Source organism: Meriones unguiculatus, chromosome 16, assembly GCF_030254825.1.
Source record: "Meriones unguiculatus strain TT.TT164.6M chromosome 16, Bangor_MerUng_6.1, whole genome shotgun sequence".
NCBI classification, from domain to species: domain Eukaryota; kingdom Metazoa; phylum Chordata; class Mammalia; order Rodentia; family Muridae; genus Meriones; species Meriones unguiculatus.
Window position 1 is genome coordinate 59,138,911 of NC_083363.1, and position 17,204 is coordinate 59,156,114.

Consider the following 17,204-nt stretch of genomic DNA (forward strand, 5'->3'; position numbering starts at 1 on the left):
AAAAGGACAAATTAAATGTAAACAACAAACCAAAAAACTGAAAGAAGGTTTTGTAGTTCAGTAATTTTCCTTCCTCGGGCAGAAATGTTAACATTAGTAAAGTTAAAAAATATCAGCGGCAGGGAACCCCTGTCTCAAGTAAAAGAAACAAATTGAAATTAAAATAAACAAACCTATCTTCCGAAAGTTTTGACTGGTCTTCTCTATGGAAAAATACAGTTTTGAGGCAGTGTAAGGTCCGTTATCTCTCGGGAGTCTATAAACGTGTGCCTGTGCCTACAAGCTAGCACGGGATTCAGGAGGAGAGCAGCTCCGTTATGGCCACGCCCACCTTGATTGATTAGCTGCATCTGCACTTCCGGACTGCCCCTGCTTGTCTCTAATCACCTGTTCCCTTAGCGGGATCCAGAGGGCAAGGGAAGGTGGAAAAACCCGCCCACTCCTGGGTGACGTCACACGAGGGGTGGAACCCTACGGGAGGTGAGGCCTCCTGGGGGCGGAGTCGGAGAGGGAGGGGGCAGGGCGCCGGCCGGGAGCGGGGCGCGCATGCGCGGTGAGGGGGCGGAACCGGGGCGGGGCTGTGCGCGATATTCTGAGAGAAGGCGGCGGCAGGGTTCGGGCTGCGCGGGGACAGCGGGTTCGGGGCTGGGGTGGACGCCACGGGCCTGAGCAAGGCGGCCCGAAAACAAGTCCCGGCCAGTCTTCAGCTGCAGCAGCGGGCTGGGCCCAGGCCGGGGTGCAGGGCCCGGAGGACAGAGGCCGGGGCGCGCCAGGTAGGTGGGCCGAGCTGGGCCGAGCTGGGTCCGGTGGTGCTGGGCTGAGCTGCGCGGGCCGGGCGGCGGGGAGCCGGGGACACTGGGGACCCGGGCGGAGGGCGCCCGCGGTTGTCATGGCAGTGGCACAGCCTAGCGGTTCGCTGGCTGCGTCTTTGGAGCGCGGTCCTAGACTTGCCGCCGTCCCTCGCCCAGGGCTTCTCGGGATCTGGAGGATGCTCTACATCGCGCCCTCCCGGTGCATCTCTGCTGGATCTCAGGCATCCGACGCCGAAGGCCTCGCGGTATCTCGGGTGTCAACACACCGGGTAAAAATAAACACGCATCTTGGTGGAAGACGCCGACTCTGCGCCCTCGCAACTCTTCAGGCATTTTCTGTCCGCGCTTCGTCCAGGACAGGATCTCCCTCACCTTTGCTTTATGTATTTTATATTCCTCTGGCTTTCCTAGTAAGCTAATTGAGAGGTTTGCAGGGATCCGTGGTCGTCTTTTGCAAAGCCTGTCATGAATGTGTAGGCCATGGAAACACTCAAAATGTCAGACACAAATTTATATCGCTGTGGGCGAAGGAAGGGAGCGTTGATGGGGCCTTAGCTTCTCTTGCCCCTTTTCGCCTGCCCTCTGGCATTACATAATGGTGGGTACCTCCTGCCTGGAGTTGACAGCTCACGAAAACGTCCCACTGGTAAGAAGGAAGTATTGGCCGTTGTAAATCCCATCTTCTTGTCTTTTGCGTTGCCTCTGAATGTGTTTGGTGTTGAGACGTTGCCTAAGAGTAGAATGTGATTTGTCACCTGCCATTTAGGGCGTCCGAGCCAAGGGAAGGGGGGATGGGGTAGCACGGAAGTTGGGGTGTTGCAGTGATATTCTACTTGGTTCACTCCTGTGCCCAGTGGGTTGTGTGGACAGTGGTGGGGGGGCATCAGGGACCTGGGGACAGAGCAGGCTAATCTGGGTATGAATTCTGAAGATTCTGTCACTTGCTAACTTAACTCAGGTTCTGAGCACTCTTGTCTCTAAAAGGTGAAAACAGAACCTCATTTGCTGAGTTTAGAAATCTAGATGCAGGTGCCGGGCAGTGAGCAGCTGTAGGCTGTCCTACTTAGGATGAAGACGGGGAATTTTGTCTTTGTATCTGGGCTGAGGCCTTTGCCTGGGGAGTGCTTTGACAAAAGGTTTCTCCTGGAGAATTCCGTTCTTTGAAGGGAACTGGTGCTCATTTGAGGAGGGCTCTGCGTTGGTCAGTACATGTGTTGGTGTTGGGAGACCACAGTGCTGTTCCCGGGTGGCCCTGTGTGGGGACAGCATTGCCAGGAGCTGTTCCCTGTGTCTTGACAACATAATTAGAAATAAGTCAAAGTCACTGGGGTGGCTGTCTTAAAGACTGGGCCTACAGGAGTGGATTTGGATAGATACAGAGAAACAGGAGGGATGCATTTCTGCTGTGAGAGGATTTGTCTTGTTGTTTGTTTGTTTGTTTCAAGACAGAGTTTCTCTTTGTAGCCTTGGCTGTCCTGGACTTGATTTGTAGATCAGGCTTGCCTCAGACACACTGAGATCCACCTGCCTCTGCCTCCCTGTGAGACCTAGGATTTAAGGTGTCTGCCACCATGCCTGGCTGTATTTGTTATTCTTAATTAGCTATTTTGCCTAACTACTTACTTCTCATTTGTCACCACCCGTCTCAGAATCTGCTTAGGTAACCCCTGGCTCTCAAGCACACTCAGAACTTAGGGCATATGGCATTATTTATTCCATTGTTTTGGAAACTAGGTACTGTGTAGTATCACTATTAAAATGAATATTAGTTGTTAAAATCCACTTTAAGGAAATAACACACAGAAGCTTTATATAAATGTTAGAACACTGGGGAAAGGGGAAGTGTGTGGCGGAGACCTTACTCTCCTCGAAGCTGCTTACCCAGGAGCCTTCTCAGCTAGCCTCCCTGAGTGTGCACACTAGGAAAAAAAAAAAAGCACTGGGAACCAGCTAAGGGCCTCCTCACACTCTGGCCTAGCTACCCAAGAGCTCAGTAAGGCAGAGTGGAGGGGGAAGCGCTCCATTGAGGCTATTTTATTTTTTCATTATTATTATTATTATTTTATAGTTTATTTGCTCTGTATCCCAGTTGTAAACCCCTTCCTCATCTCCTACCAGTCTCACCCCCTTTCTTCCCCCCTTATGTCCCTTCCCTAGTCCACTGATAGGGGAAATCCTCCTCCCCTACTGTCTGACCCTAGCCCATTAGGTCCCATCAGGACTGCTTGGGTCCTCTTCCTCTATGGGCTGGCAAGGTCTCCCCACCAGGGAGAAGTGATCAAGGAGCAGGCAACCAAGTTCATGTCAGAGACTGTCTTTTCTCCCCTTGCTACGGCGCCCACATAGAGACTGAGCTGTGTATGGGCTACCTGTGAGCAGGGGTCTGGATCCTCTCTATGTATGGTCTTTGGTTGATGTATCAGTTTCTGCAGTCCCTCCTGGGCCCACTTCTCTCATGTTCATGCTTGTTTGTTTGTTTGTTTATTAGTTTTTTTCAAGACAGGGTTTCTCTGTGTTGCCTTGACCGACTCACTTTGTAGACCAGGCTGGCCTCGAACTAACAGAGATCCATTTGCCTCTGTTTCCAGAGTGTTTGGATTAAAGGTGTGCTCCACCACTTTTTTTTTTTTAAATAACTTATTCATAAACTACTTGATGAATACTCTGTAATCTTAAATACTTCTTGGTGGCTTGCTTTCTTTTTAAAAAAATTTCAACAATATTTTTTTTTGATTCTTTGGGAATTTCCCATCATGCCTTGCATCACACTCACTTCCCAGTCTTTCCATGTCTGCCCCCACCCTTGTGACCTCCGCCAAATAAACTAAAAAATAAAAATAAAAATTTAAAACAACAACCACCACCAATTTCAATTTGTGTCATCTATAGACTTGCTGGAGCATGCTCAAACTCTCAGTGGCCTGCCCCTTAAGTAGATCTGAGTCCTTACTCTCTTGCACCTTCGCCAGAAGGCATCAATTGTGGAGAGCTAACTTCAACATCCTTATCACACTTCTTAAGAGTTCTTCTTGATGGCTTCCTGTTTAGGTTGCTACTGTTTTGGCGGGTGTAGGCCAGAGTAGAGGTTGTCACAGAAGCGTTCTGCATCCCACTTTCCCAGCTGTACAGCTACAGTCATCAGTATCACCTCAAAAGTAGCTTCCTTGCTCTTTGCAGTTAACGGGAGCACAGGTCATGGGCTTTCGAAGGTGGAGTCTTGAAAACATTCTGCAGTACAGTACTTAAAACCCAGGAGATGAGCACTGACCGATACCGTTATTTCATGCATAGGTCTTATTTGGATCTTAGAAATTGCTCCAGTAATGTTCTTTGTCCCAAAAGGAAATCCTATCTTATCGGTTGTCGTCATTGTTTTGGGGCTACAGTCTCTTCTAACTAGTGCTTCTTTGTATTTGGTGACATTGACACACTTGAAACTACTGACTGTTTTAGATAGTGGCCGTCAGTTTGGGCTTCCTGATGTTTCGATTCAGGTGGTCCTTGCAGGAGCAGCACAGGGGCTGTGGTCTTGTCACATGGTAGACACTGCCTGCCATCTCATTACACTTGATACTAGTCTAGTTTAGCTTGGTATCTTGGTGAGGGTGGTCTGCAGCACAGTTTCCTCCTTACTCTCTGCTGCCATAGCTAGAGCCCGCTGCCCCTTTATCTGCATCTCGTTAGAGTTGACGAAAGGGATTTTCTAATTCCTGTTTCCTTCTATGTGGATTAGTTGGAGCTGTACTAAAGAGGACACCTTTTCTTCTCCAGGTATGCACTTACTTTTTGAGTTATATCCCTGGACCATGAATCCTGCCTCTTTCATTAGACGTTAGCCTGTTGCTGTCATTATTTCTTCATTACTCAGAAGAGTCCCAGATTCGGCCTCTGGGAGCCCCTTTCTTTGAACGTGTTCTCATCCTTCTTTAAGGACTTCTTTTTCGTTCTGGTACAAAATCTTTGAGACTCATTTTGTGTTTTCCTTGCCCCAACCTCAGAACCCCGTTCCTTCTGTGGAGAGCATCTTTAGACTCCAGGATGCCAGCAGTAGGTGCCCCAGTAGAAGCAGGGTCATTGCATTTATATATGTTTGTATTTGCAGGAGAGCAAACTCAGGGTTTCATGCATGCCAGGGAAGCCTGCTGCCACTGAGTCACATGGCCAGTCCGTGTGTGTTTGATGCCTCTAGACCTTTTCAGTGGATCAAGGCTCTTGTAGAGCTGGCATGGTGGCTCAGCGGGTAGAGGCACTTGCTTTATAGCCTGACAACCTGAGTTCGATTCTTGGTGACCCAAAATAAGTTATAATGTATAAGTTTAAGTTTCAGCTCACATAAGTAGTCACATTATACTCCATTTCCTCTGATTTGCTCTTTCAGTTTCAAGCTATGTTCTGGGGAACTGTTTGTGTACCAGTGTGATGAGTCTGTCCTGTTTTGGAAGTAGGGCTTCATCTTCCAGAGTAGGGGCGCACTGTAGCTCCTTGAACCAGCTTGTATAGTTGGGCCTGGTGGTCCTTTCCAATTTTCTACTGTAGGAATAGCCAGTTATCTGCGGTCCAGGTCCCCCGAGAGCCCTCCTTAGGCCCCTGCGTGCATCAGTAGGAAAAGGAGTGATTATGAAATGACAGTTTTGCAAAATCACCCCCAGGAAGACCTTCCATTATTTGTTTCCCTTTAACTCTGCAGCGTTGACATCTTAATTTTGCCAGTCCAGTGGCCCAAACAACATTTTTTAAACCATGTCTCCCAAATGGCCAAAATCATTGAACTCCTTTACATGTTGAACTTTTTGTTTTCTCTGAGTTACCTGTTCATAGCCTTTGTCTGTAGTGTCTCATACTAGGTTACTGCAGGTTCCTTGGCAGCTTTAAGTAGAAATTGTTTCCCCAAGGAAAGGGAGCCCAGCCCTTTCTGACCGCAGGCATGCCTTCTGTCCCCAGGCATCTTTGTGAGGTCCTGTCAGTGGAGAGCTTCTATCTTGAAGGGTGCTAAGGGGAGACATGGTCAGGCACCGGCCTGGTGGTGCTGATAGAAACCGGGTGGGGACAGAGTCAAGTCTGTCCACCTCTGATGCTATTTCCATTAAACACTGTATTCAAGGACGGTAAGATTTCTTCTCAGAACTTCGCGAGCTCTCGGCTGGACTTACAGAGGCCTTCAAGTAGCCATGTGACTTCAAGCAAGTGGCTTATTCTCTCTTTGTCCACATATATCATGTGCAAAACTGGGCTGATGGTGTTTATATGAACTCCTGGCCTGCACTCGATCTTTGATTAAGGGGTTGTTGAGTGAGGATCCCCTGGTAAAGGCCTCAGAAGTGGACCAGGTTGGAGAGGCTCATGGCATCACATCATAAGGTGAGATGTCTGTTTCCTGGGACAGTCAGGAAGACAGGTGTCCTCTGACCTCCTGAAGGAGGGGCCTCTGCTGGAGGAAAGTGTTAGCCCCTTCCAGCCCCTTCCTGGGCCTTCCTTCTCTGCCTCACACATCCTCCTGGCCACAGATTCCCACAGCACCCCTCTTGTTGGACCTCGGTAGGGTGCTGAGGTCTTCTGAAAACCCCTGTGCATTTGCTGCTCTGCAGCCTGGCACGCCTGGGATCGGCTGTCACAGAGACTCTCTGGCTAATTCACTATAGGGTGTGGGCCACTTTCTTTGCCTGTCCTGCGTTGCTTGCATATTAAACGATTTGCTCTCTACCTCACTGACTCGGGGTTTTAAGACTCGGGTTTTTTATATGCCTATATGTGCTAGGCATATATATTCTGTACATCTGAAGGAAGTATGTTCAGGCGTGTGGACATCTCTGGGAAGAGCCTCCTTGTGTGGGGGGTGCCCTGGATTAGAGGGTTATCTGGCTGGGATGCTTTCAGCAGCGTTCCTGTGCCAGCAGCTCAACGGTCTTGTCAGGGACCTAGATTCTTCTCGCCTGTCTGCAGCCATCACTGCTGCTGTTGCCTCATGATGCTTGCCAGGGTCGGCGGGACTGGGTGGTGTGTTGCCTCTGTCCATCAGGGAGGGGAAGGAAGTAAGCCAGGCACTCAGTAGCTGTGCACGTCAGCCCTTCTCTGCTTTGTGGGGCACAGGGCCTTGTCAGTATTCCCCCAGCTGTTCACCAGAGCAGCAGCAGCAGCTGTGAACATGCTGGAAACGCAGTGTGTCAGCCCCACCCAGCTACTAACTCAGAAACCGGGATTGGAACTTAGAAATCCTCTGCAATAAGCTCCCAGGAGGCTACACTGCAAGGCAGGTGTAGAAGCTCCTTCCTTATTGTAGCCAAGACCACCCCGACTCTCGGGGTAAAGACAGAACTGGAGATTAGAACTCCTTCCTAAAGAGAGAGTAATGTTGGGTGCTTAGCCTATCATGTGAAGTGCCCAGTGATTAAGAACTACAGGAGCATTGCCTTTCTCAATTCCCGCTGCTGTGTGCCCAGCTCACCCACCCAGATGACCTCCCTCGCTTTGTGCCTGCGTCCTGCCAGCTCCCTCCGAGTGGCTGTGTCTCCCTGTAGACCTGGCACAAAAGGAAGCAGTGTGGACCACATCCCAGCCCCAGGTAACAAGCGTGGAGTCCATTTGGCCTGGCCCAGGCTGACACTGCAGCCCTGGGCTCCCTTTGCTAATTCCCTGTTCAGGACACTTGTGTGTTCTAGTGTGTAGGGTCCATTGAGCTCTACTGCTGCTTGTGCCATCAAAAGCAAGCAAGCAAACAACAACAACAAACAAGGAGAGAGCAGGATGGCCAGCAGGGGCTGGCCTGGACACAGCCCAAGCGATGACTTTCCGTGGTGGTGGGAGCACTGGTTTCATCTACTGTGACCTGCAGCGTGCCCATTTCCCCAGCACAGTGCTCGCTCATGTCTGGGTGAAGTAGCAGCCACCACAGCCATGCTCAGAGTGACCGCCCTTGCACGTCTCCTGGAGTTAGGGGGCTGGGTATGGCTAGTGTGCTTGACTTTGCGATTTAATGTCTCATCTCAGTTCACTGAAGCCACAGGAAGAGCAGACTTGCATCACGCTTTCAGCCCTTTGAGCTGACACTAGGGAGGAGCTGGCCAGAGAGCCATGAGGAGGGGCCCTAGTGTGCCCCAAAGGGTGGCCGTGCTGAAATCAGTTTGAGGCTGTGATCAGTACTTGAAACTCCTTGGAAGAAAACCAGCAAATATCCAAGTGTGTTTCTAACGGGGCAGATTAGCGTCTTTCAAGCAGAACATTTAGGTCTTTGCATGTGTTGTATTGTAAGTTTTGTAGTAATGTAAATGTCCCTTGCTGGGCTTGGTAAAGACTTGTCAAACCTTAGGGGTGAGTGCAGGAGAAACTAGCTAGCAGTGAGGAGGGCATGAGAGCATACACGGCCTTTCTTGGGGATAAGGCCTGTGACCTCCGTGAGCACCTGAGTGTCTGACCCTGGTGTCAGCACAGAGCCAGGAGGATGAGGCAGTGAGGCTAGAGAACAGGCGGCAGCCGCAGAGAGCCCTGGTGCTTTCTGCCTTGAGCGGTGGTCTGTGGTCACTGGACACCCAGACCCCCGTGATGCCACTGGGTCTCAGCCTGCCACTCAGAGAGGCAGCAGAGTCCGTTGTAAGCTTGTTCATTCAGCAAAAGTTTTATGTCTACATGTGTGTGTGGACATGTACACGGCACTCTGGAGGCTCACTGTAGGGCTTTCTCCCCAGAGCCCCATGGTAGTTAAAAGGTGCTCCAAAGGCAGAGACAGGCAGATCTCTCTGTGGCGGGGAACCAGAGCTGTATACTGTCAGAGAGAGAGAGAGAGAGAGAGAGAGAGAGAGAGAGAGGGAGGGAGGGAGGGAGGGAGGGAGGGAAAGAAAGAAAGAAAGAAAGAAAGAAAGAAAGGAAGGAAGAAAAAAGTGCTAACAAGGCTGTGGGCTGTCCCATCTCTAGTTACCCCTGGGAGCATAAATGTTGCAGAGGAGAGAGGTGTGGAGAAGTGGGGACAGGCAGCAGAGGTCAATGGGCAGAGTGTGGGTGATGGTAGGCGGAAGAGGAAGGAGCTGGCCACTAGCTTTCAGTTAAGTGCTTGCTGACCCATCTATTTTGCAGGGGCTCTTTAAGTCACGGAAAGGTCTGTGGTTGTGTGCCATGGCGTGTCAGGTGTTCTCACACCCCGCACACTGCTTTGTGTTCTGCATACAAAATATTGGAGGAAAGAGTCCCCTCACATGACTCGGCGATAATCAAGTAGGGCAGGAGGGAATGAATGGCAGCGCTTAATTAGGAGGAGGCTAGATGCCGAGAAATGTCAAGGGACCTTGTTTGGAAGAGAAGGAGGAGGTGTGAACGGGCTGGTCTTGGGGTGAGCACCCCCCCACCGCCGTTCACAGTGGGCCCGGCTTGTGCTCTCTGGGTTTTGTCCTCAACTACCATGACCTAGTGCAGTTGCGCCCGGAGCCTCACCCACCTCCTGCCCACATTGGGGAGCTTCCCTTTGTTTTTGCCTCCCTCTGAGATGACCAAATGGGGTGTGATGAGTGAGGGCTGTGCGGGCAAAGTGTTGTGTGTTCTTGATCTTGTGGACAGTGGGCCAGTGCATGGGCATGCCTGAGTGTGCGCACACACACACACACACACACACACACACACACACACACACAAGCGCGCATGCGCGCGCGCACGCTTGCACGAGCAGCCTGTTTGGGGAAGTTTTACTTTTCTGCCCTGCCTTCCTTCTCCTTTCACTTTCTCCACCATCACTTTCTTGAGGGGAGGAAGCTTGGAGGCACCTCCTGAGCAGCAGGGTGAGTGGTGGAGAGGGATCACCCTCCCCCCTGCCCCTCATCCCTGCACCCTCCCCCCTGCTCCTCATCCCTTCCCCCTTCCTGCAGAGACCTCTCTGATAGCTGCACTCTATACCAGGGATGTGCTGCAGCCCACACCCCATGGGCAGATAGAGACCGCCCTACCCGAGCCTGCGTTCGCCTAGTGCCTGGGCACACTTGACCTCTGGCTGAGGTTGGATTCCTTCCTGTCTTCTCCATTCATCTCTCTCTTTAGCCCGTGCTCTGCTCTGACCTGTTTCCCCCATTTGGCCTAGTTTACTTACCTTTTTATTGTACTATTTTTAATTGACATCACAGGGTACAGAACATTTCAGCAACAAATTCATGATCAGTGAGGGTAATTGGCCTGTCTGTCCCCTTGGTGTCGGAACATTCAAAGCCTGCTCTACTAGGAATTTTGACACACCGAGATATCATTAGCATATTGTACTGTCCAACATGAGAAGCCATTGTTCTGTCCTACTGAGCCACTCATTAGCACCTACGCAGGCGCTTCCTTGACTCTAGGAAGCGTTGGTGCGCTGCTACCTTAAACAGATTTAAAGTAGGTGTGCTTATCTTGAGGGGATGAGTGTTGGCCTCCTCAGATGTCTGTGCGCCATGCTCAGAGTGACCGCCCAGTGTGTGCATTGCCCAGCGTGGCCGAGAGGGTGTTGAGTCCCCTGCATCTGGAGTTACTGATGGTTGTGAGCTGCCACGTGGCTGCTGGGAACCAGACCCGAGTCTTCTGCAAGACAGGCAGTGCTCTTAACCTCAAACTGATTCTCCGGCTCCAGATTGTCGCCCTTTTTGATGTCCCCTTTAAGCTTCTACATACACAAGAGAAGTGCAGCACTGCCTTCTCTGTGCCTGCACTTGACATAGTTCCACTCCCGAGATTGTGAAGGACAGGACTTTTCCTTTTTTTATGGCTGAATAATCTCTCTCTCTCTGTTCAGTCTTGAACTCCCAGGCTCAGGCTCAGCTGATCATCTCGCCTCAGCCCCCTGAATACCGGAACTTGAGGCACACTTTCTGTCTTTTCGATAACTAATTGGGGTGAGATGATATTTCATGTGGTTTTGATTTGCATTTTTCTGATTAGTGGTGTTGAACATTTTTTTCATATGCTTGTTGGTCATCTATACATCCTCTTTTGAGAAATGTCTGTTCAGAGCGTTACGTGTGTATGCTGTGGTCTCGGTCTCTGTCTTTCTCTTCGTGCATGCTCATGTGCCGTGTGTGTGTGCGTGTGTGTACATATGTTGAGGCTGCAAGTCAAAGTCAGATGTCTTCCTCTGCTGCTCACTTTGTATTTTGAGACGGGGTCTCGCTGAACCCCGATCGGGATCCCCGCTTCCCAGCACCGAGGTTACAGGCTCAGGCTGCTGTCCCTGGCTTTTATGTGGGAGCAGGGGATCTGAACTCTGGTCCTCATGCTTGCATGACAATTACTTCACTTCCTGAGCAATGGCCCAGTGGGGCCACCCCCTCTTTGTCCGGCTTTGCGTTGGGTTAATTGGGTTGTTGGTTTTGTTTGCGTTCCCCTGGAGATCAGTTCCTGTTTAGTGTGAGTTTGCAGTGTTTCTGTCAGCTGTCCATCACTTCCTACACTCTGCTGAAATGAGAGTCTCATGTCCTGAAGCACATTTTTTGTAGTAAATTTTTAGTTTTAGGCAATAAGTGAGTCTGATTCCCTCTCTGCATGGGACTTTTAGTCTCCCAGCTCCAGTTGTTGAAGACGCTTGGGCTCCCCAGTTACGATCTTGCTGCAGCCTGCCGGCTGCACGCGTGTGGGCTGCTTCTCAGTTCTGTTTCATTTGCAAGTGTTTGTATGCCGGTACCGTGTTGTTTTGATTCTTCTAGCTTTATGGTATGTTTTAAGGGCAGGTATTTCATGCCCTCACTGTTCTTGTTAAAGATCATGATCGCTCTGTGCACTCTGGTCTTTTGTGGTTGCCTGTGACTCTCACAGTGGTTTTGCAGCATGTGTGAAGATTGGCAGCTGTCCTTTGATGACCTGTCTTCTTTCCTATGAGCTATTCCTGACGTGTTGCAGAAGGAGAGCTAAAGTGCTAGCTGAGAAGAGGGGCAAAGCGCTTCAGCTGGAATACAGCTGGAAGGGTGCTGCTGCTTCTGGAGAGGAGCCTGAGGGAGCTCAGAGCTCTCAGGAAGCCGCAGCATCACTCCCTAGTCAGGGATCTCGCTCCTGCAGCTCTGCGCTGTGCACAGGTCCGGGGCCTCTGCTTAGTGCTAACTGTCTAATGTCCTCCACCCGAAATGTGTTCTGAGGTTGTTACAGGTGCTTTGGAAGTTTATGGTGTTTGAAGAACTTCGCCGGGAGGAGGAAAATCTTTTGTTTTGAGTCAAATTAACGATTTAGTCATTCTTTAATTAGCAAATACCAAGCTGGGTATTAACTTATTGGTCAGAGAGAAAAGTCGGCGGATGTCCTGGCTCAGAGAGAAGGAAGCCAGTGGTGGCTGCACACCCGGTACTGATGTGGCTGGTGAGTGACCCAGGGTTGCAGGTTGGCCTCAGTTTCTTAGTGGGTTACCACTGGCCTCTTGCGTGGGAATTTGCACTGGGGTATCCTGATTCTCTCGGGGTGCTGGGCCACACTGTGCTGTGCAGCAAGCATGCATTCAACCCATTTGATAACAAAGAGGGCTCTATGCCTTAGTGGATAGGACTCATTTAAAACAGGATTTTCTATGCTGAGCAAGGTCTAGGGCAGCAGTTACTGCATCATTCACTCATATTGAGCATCCTGGGGTTTGACCTGTGCTATATACTCAAGTGCTGGCTGACTAGGAAACTGTTAGGGATCATACTGGTGTTCCTCAGGGCAGCTAGCAGCTGTGGCTTAGATCATGAACCCAATATAATGGTCTAAGAACTGTAATGACTAAAACCAGGGCCTGTTTATACACCTGAACCTTGATTTTCCTGCACTAAATATGCAAGCCAAGCTATCAGATGTTTAGGGTAGCAAACGAGAATATGATATATGAAGCTTTTTGTACTTGCTACTTAGGCAGGACAGAGATAGGGCTGGTAGCTTTTTAAAGGTTTGTCAACTGTGGATTATATTAGGGAGAAACTGTTTTGTAATCATAACAAAATGAATCCTGTTATGCTTAAAAGGGACATGTAGCTGGAACTTGTAGCTAGCCCACAGCTACCTGCCTCCCTTGCAGCTAGGAATGCGTAAATTTGAAGATGCTTTATTTAAAGACCTCTACAAAGTAGAAGTGTGGAACAATTACCTTAAACCTAAAATAGAACTATTTCTTGTCCACAGCCCTCAGCGGTCTTGGGTGCTGATCTTCTGTGTATCGGGTATACAAGGGGAATGGTGAGGCTGCTGGGACTTGACATGGTTGTCTCTAATGGAAAGAAGCAGAAGAAAAGAGGCTTCAACAAAGTATTGTTGATTTGTGCTTCCTGTACTGACAGCGGGGGCATGCAGTCAGAGCTCTTGCCTTGCTGTCTTCAGGATGAGGCTGAGGGCTTTTGTGTAAGTGTGGCTTAAGGTGAAGTCAGTGTGCAGGCATTCCAGACACTAGGCTGGTGATAGAATGTGTGCCACGCTTGTCTAGCATGCCTGAGGTCCCGGGTTTCATTCCCGGCACTGCAGAAAAAGAAATGTAAAATACTAGGCTAAGGAAAGAGGCTTTATTATCACTCTTCTCAGTACATCAACCTTCTGTCTCTGTGACAAGAACTGAACAGCTACCCATTCCTAGCTGCAAAGGAGGCAGGTAGCTTTGGGCCAGCTGCAGGTTCCAGACTTGTTATTAAAAACAGGGAAAGGGAGGAGACTGCTCACAGTGCTCTGAAGTTAAGTAGCTTTCTAATGACTCCAGAGCTGCTAATGAAAAGTAGCTAATCTCTAGTAATAGTTTTTCTTAGCCTTTTAGCTCTCTCTCTCTTTTTTCTCTCTCACTTTTTTCTTTTTAAAATTATTTTTATTTTAATTTTTGGTTATTTTAGCTCTCTTTGTAACTCTACTTGTATAAAAGGCCAGAATGATCAAACAGCCCCCTACCCTTTCCTGCCCTGGGCAGGGTGGGGTCTGCTGACTGCCAGTGAGTGGGATACATCGTCTCCAGTCTCCCAGTTCTTGGTGTCTATGATGTCCAAGCTAGTAATAATTATTGGCATTATTTTTAGCTAATTATTTCATAATAGAAACATTACCCCATTAAAAAAAAAAAAAAAAAAAAAAAGAACAAAACCCTTTGCTTGCAGGATCTTCCTGTCAGGTTTCATGGAAATCCCTCCTCCACCCCCATGGCTGTGCTGCTCTGGGTGTCACTTGGAGCTCACCTCCTTATTTGCCTGGTGTCCCAGGTGGCTTGGATTGAGCGGGATGCTGTATGGTTTTGTTTAGAGGAAACAGGCTGTTGGGACGCCCAAGCGTACGTCCTGTATGCAGAAAGCGAGGCCAAAGCCAGGAGGGAAGTGCATCTGATGCCCACGTTTCCTCCGGCATGCCTAAGTGAGAAAACTGTTGCTGCAGAGAGGAGGGGAACGTGCAGAGGAGCCTGAGCTCCTTGAACCCTTGACCCACAAGGGACCGGGACTCATGGATTCTTTGTGTGACCCCTGGCTGTGGTCAGCGCTTGTCAGGGACATACTCAGGAGGCCCCTGGGCAGCACCTCAGTTTAAGATGGCAGCCAGCACGGGCCTCGACACCAGAGCTGTCCTTCTGCTATGATTCTGCTATGACTGCTGCAGATATGACTTGGTCATCCGTGGGGTTCCAGGTCAAGACTGTAGTGTGCACAGGCAGAGCTGTGACTTTGGGAACCATGCTCCCTTGCGCGCAGGCAGAGCTGTGACTTTGGGAACCATGCTCCCTTGCGCACAGGCAGAGCTGTGACTTTGGGAACCATGCTCCCTTGCGCACAGGCAGAGCTGTGACTTTGGGAACCATGCTCCCTTACGCACAGGCTGAAGTTACAGATCCAGGTTAGCCAGGCAGGCACCTGCGGCCTGCAGTCCCAGCCACTGGGCCTTCTGCCTACTTTTCCTCAGCCCAGTGGACAGGGGCATGGCAGGTTCCTCCTCTGCTGGGCCTGGTGCTGTGTACTTGTAGTTTCAAGCTGGGGAGGGAGATAGGGAATTGCTGGACTTGATGGCCAGCTGGTCATAGCTTTTTTTGAGTTCCTGCTTTGGAAACAAGGTGGATAGCCTCTGAAGACTGATAACCAAGATTGACATGTGGCCTCCATACTGCAATCAGGTGCATCTGCATGCCTGTGTACATGTATATAAACACCCCTTACACACACACACACACACACACACACACAGGCACGCATGTACACACACACATATACACATACACACATTATAATATACAGCATTACATATGGCCTAGTCTGTCTCTCACCTCATCCCTCAGCCGCTCAGTGCCATGTGGTCTGTGAAACTCTGTATAAAACATGCATATGTATGTGTATATATATATGTATATAGATATGTATGTATGTATACACATATATATGTATACACACATATATATTTATGGTATCAGACTTTTTCACACCCATGGTATCATGCTACACACGTAAGTGAAATTCACTTTCCTCATTACTGTGTATCATTGAAGCAGTCTTCTGTGGGAGTGCTAGGCTCTTGCCACCAGTGTCAGCAGTTTGAGAGAGGCTGGCCTGTGCCCACTCACCCCTCCTGTGGTGCCAGCACTCTGCAGGATTGCGTATCACTCTGGCTGCAAGGAGACTGTGGCTTGGATGAAGTTGTGAAATGACCTGTGACTTTACGTGTATTATAGATGGCAGTTAATGGTTACTTGTTATTTATTGATACTGGTTATACATTTTCCAAACAGTGCCTTTCAGTTGCCACATGGACTTTTAAAAATGACCCCTGGTACCCTGAGTGAGCTTTGTCAACGATGTCTTTGATGCCAGCTATGAGAGCAGTGGCTCCAAGGGCCTTTGCTCTGCCTGTCCCACTGAGCAGTGCCAAGTGTGTAAGGAAGGACCTCCTTAGTGGCCGGAGCAGAATGTCCCGGTCTCCTGCGGCAGTCTGCCTGAAGCTGGTCCTGGCCATGCACTCCTGGTGGGTCTGTCTGTGGCTTGGGGTGGTGTACACTGTGTCTGAGAGGTAGGAACAGCCCGGGCAGGGGATCCGAAGTCCACTTTCAGAGCAATGTGAGGACGTCTTGAATGTCTGCATCTGAGACAGCATGCTGCTTATGACGGGTGGTGTGAAAGCAGTCACAGCACTGTCAGGGAAGCAGGGGATGTCTTGAGGCCCCTCAGGGCTTTAGGTGGAGCCACTTGGGCAGAAGGGAAGCCACACTTGCAATCCTAGAGGTAACCAGAGAGTGAATGGATCTCCATCTGCAGAGTACTCACAAGTAGGCTTAGGGGAGACTGGAGCCATGCGCTCCTGTGGGCACACTTCAGAAATTAGCCCTCTGGGGTCTTCCGTGTGTGCCAGAGACTGGGGACAGTAGGAACACTGAGCCGTCTCTTGCTCCTGACCAGGTCTCACTCTGTGTGCCCATTGTCAGCTTCCTGCGCTGCGAGTATCAGCTAGCTTTGAGCACAAGGTCTCCTTCAAGGGAACTCAACCCTGACAGACAGCCAGGGAAGGGGCCAGGCATGCCAGCTCAAGTGGGGGCTTTAGGAAGGGAACGGTTTTTCTCCTGAGGTTTGAGGGTCCACCCCGGGCTTGGCATGGTAGAGGGCTTCCATGGCTCTGGGGAGGGATGCCTGTCAAATGTGAGATCACATTGCAGGTGAGGGGAGTGGCCTGGAGCCGGTGGCAGGGTCCCGGGGACAGTGCAGCCATATTCTGACACTAGAGTAGACAGCAGAAAGGCAGTCCAGATCATGAGACCCCCATCCTCAACAACCCAGAGGAAGCCGAGGCTGCGGTCTGCAGAGTGGGAGCGACGTGGGCACAACAAAGGAAGTAGAGTTCTTGCGCACAGCGGCTTTCAACATGTGGTCTCACTTTTCAAGAAGGAACATGGAGAGTTGGGTGTCCAGAGCAGACACTGAAGGAGTCAGAAGAGGGTTCTAGAGAAGGAAGCTCTTCCTGTGACAACACACTGAGGAGGAGTTTGATGGCCAAGGCTAGTCAATGCTGTCTTTGCCTGTCAGCCTGCCCTTCTCCCTGTGGATGCCATAACCGGCTGCTGGGGCTAGCTTCCCCCTTAGAAGCTGAGGGACCTGAGGACCTCAGGAGGGCCTGCTCCATGAGGTCGGAGCACAGGGCATCTGTGTGAAGTAATCATAGCAGACATGAAGACAAATGTCTGGAAAAGTCATGTTCCCATGGAATGAGATGAGTCTTCGAGCAGCCATGAGACACTCATTTTAAAGATGGGATCAAGCTAGATAGGCCCCATGGAGGAGCTTTTGTTTGCACAGCACAGAACTTGCCACTTAGCACAAGCCTTCTTTGGAGAGAAACCGTTGGTCCAGGGAGTATGGCAGGACTCTCCTTGCTAGGTGGGATTTCCTGAGTTCCTACCACGTGCCAAGGAGGGTGCAGATTATGTCATAGCCACTTTCTGTGTGGTTCCCTGTATTCGTTTCCTGGGGTGGCCGCTATAGCAGATGTGAC

At 50.1% G+C, this 17,204-nt stretch overlaps 1 protein-coding gene across 13 annotated transcripts in view; it reads left to right on the forward strand.

The window, feature by feature from the left end:
- The first annotated feature begins 563 nt into the window (after positions 1-563).
- Inpp4a (inositol polyphosphate-4-phosphatase type I A) overlaps positions 564-17,204 on the forward strand; it is a 105,479-nt gene continuing 88,838 nt past the window's right edge. For 6 of the 13 annotated variants that reach the window (XM_021631559.2, XM_021631561.2, XM_021631571.2 and 3 more), the window contains exon 1: positions 565-773. The gene's annotated coding sequence lies outside the window, so the exon portion shown is untranslated. Of the gene's footprint in view, positions 774-968; positions 1,082-1,172; positions 1,459-17,204 lie in introns of those variants that run through there. The other 7 variants (XM_021631554.2, XM_021631558.2, XM_021631565.2 and 4 more) reach the window with 4 other exon arrangements.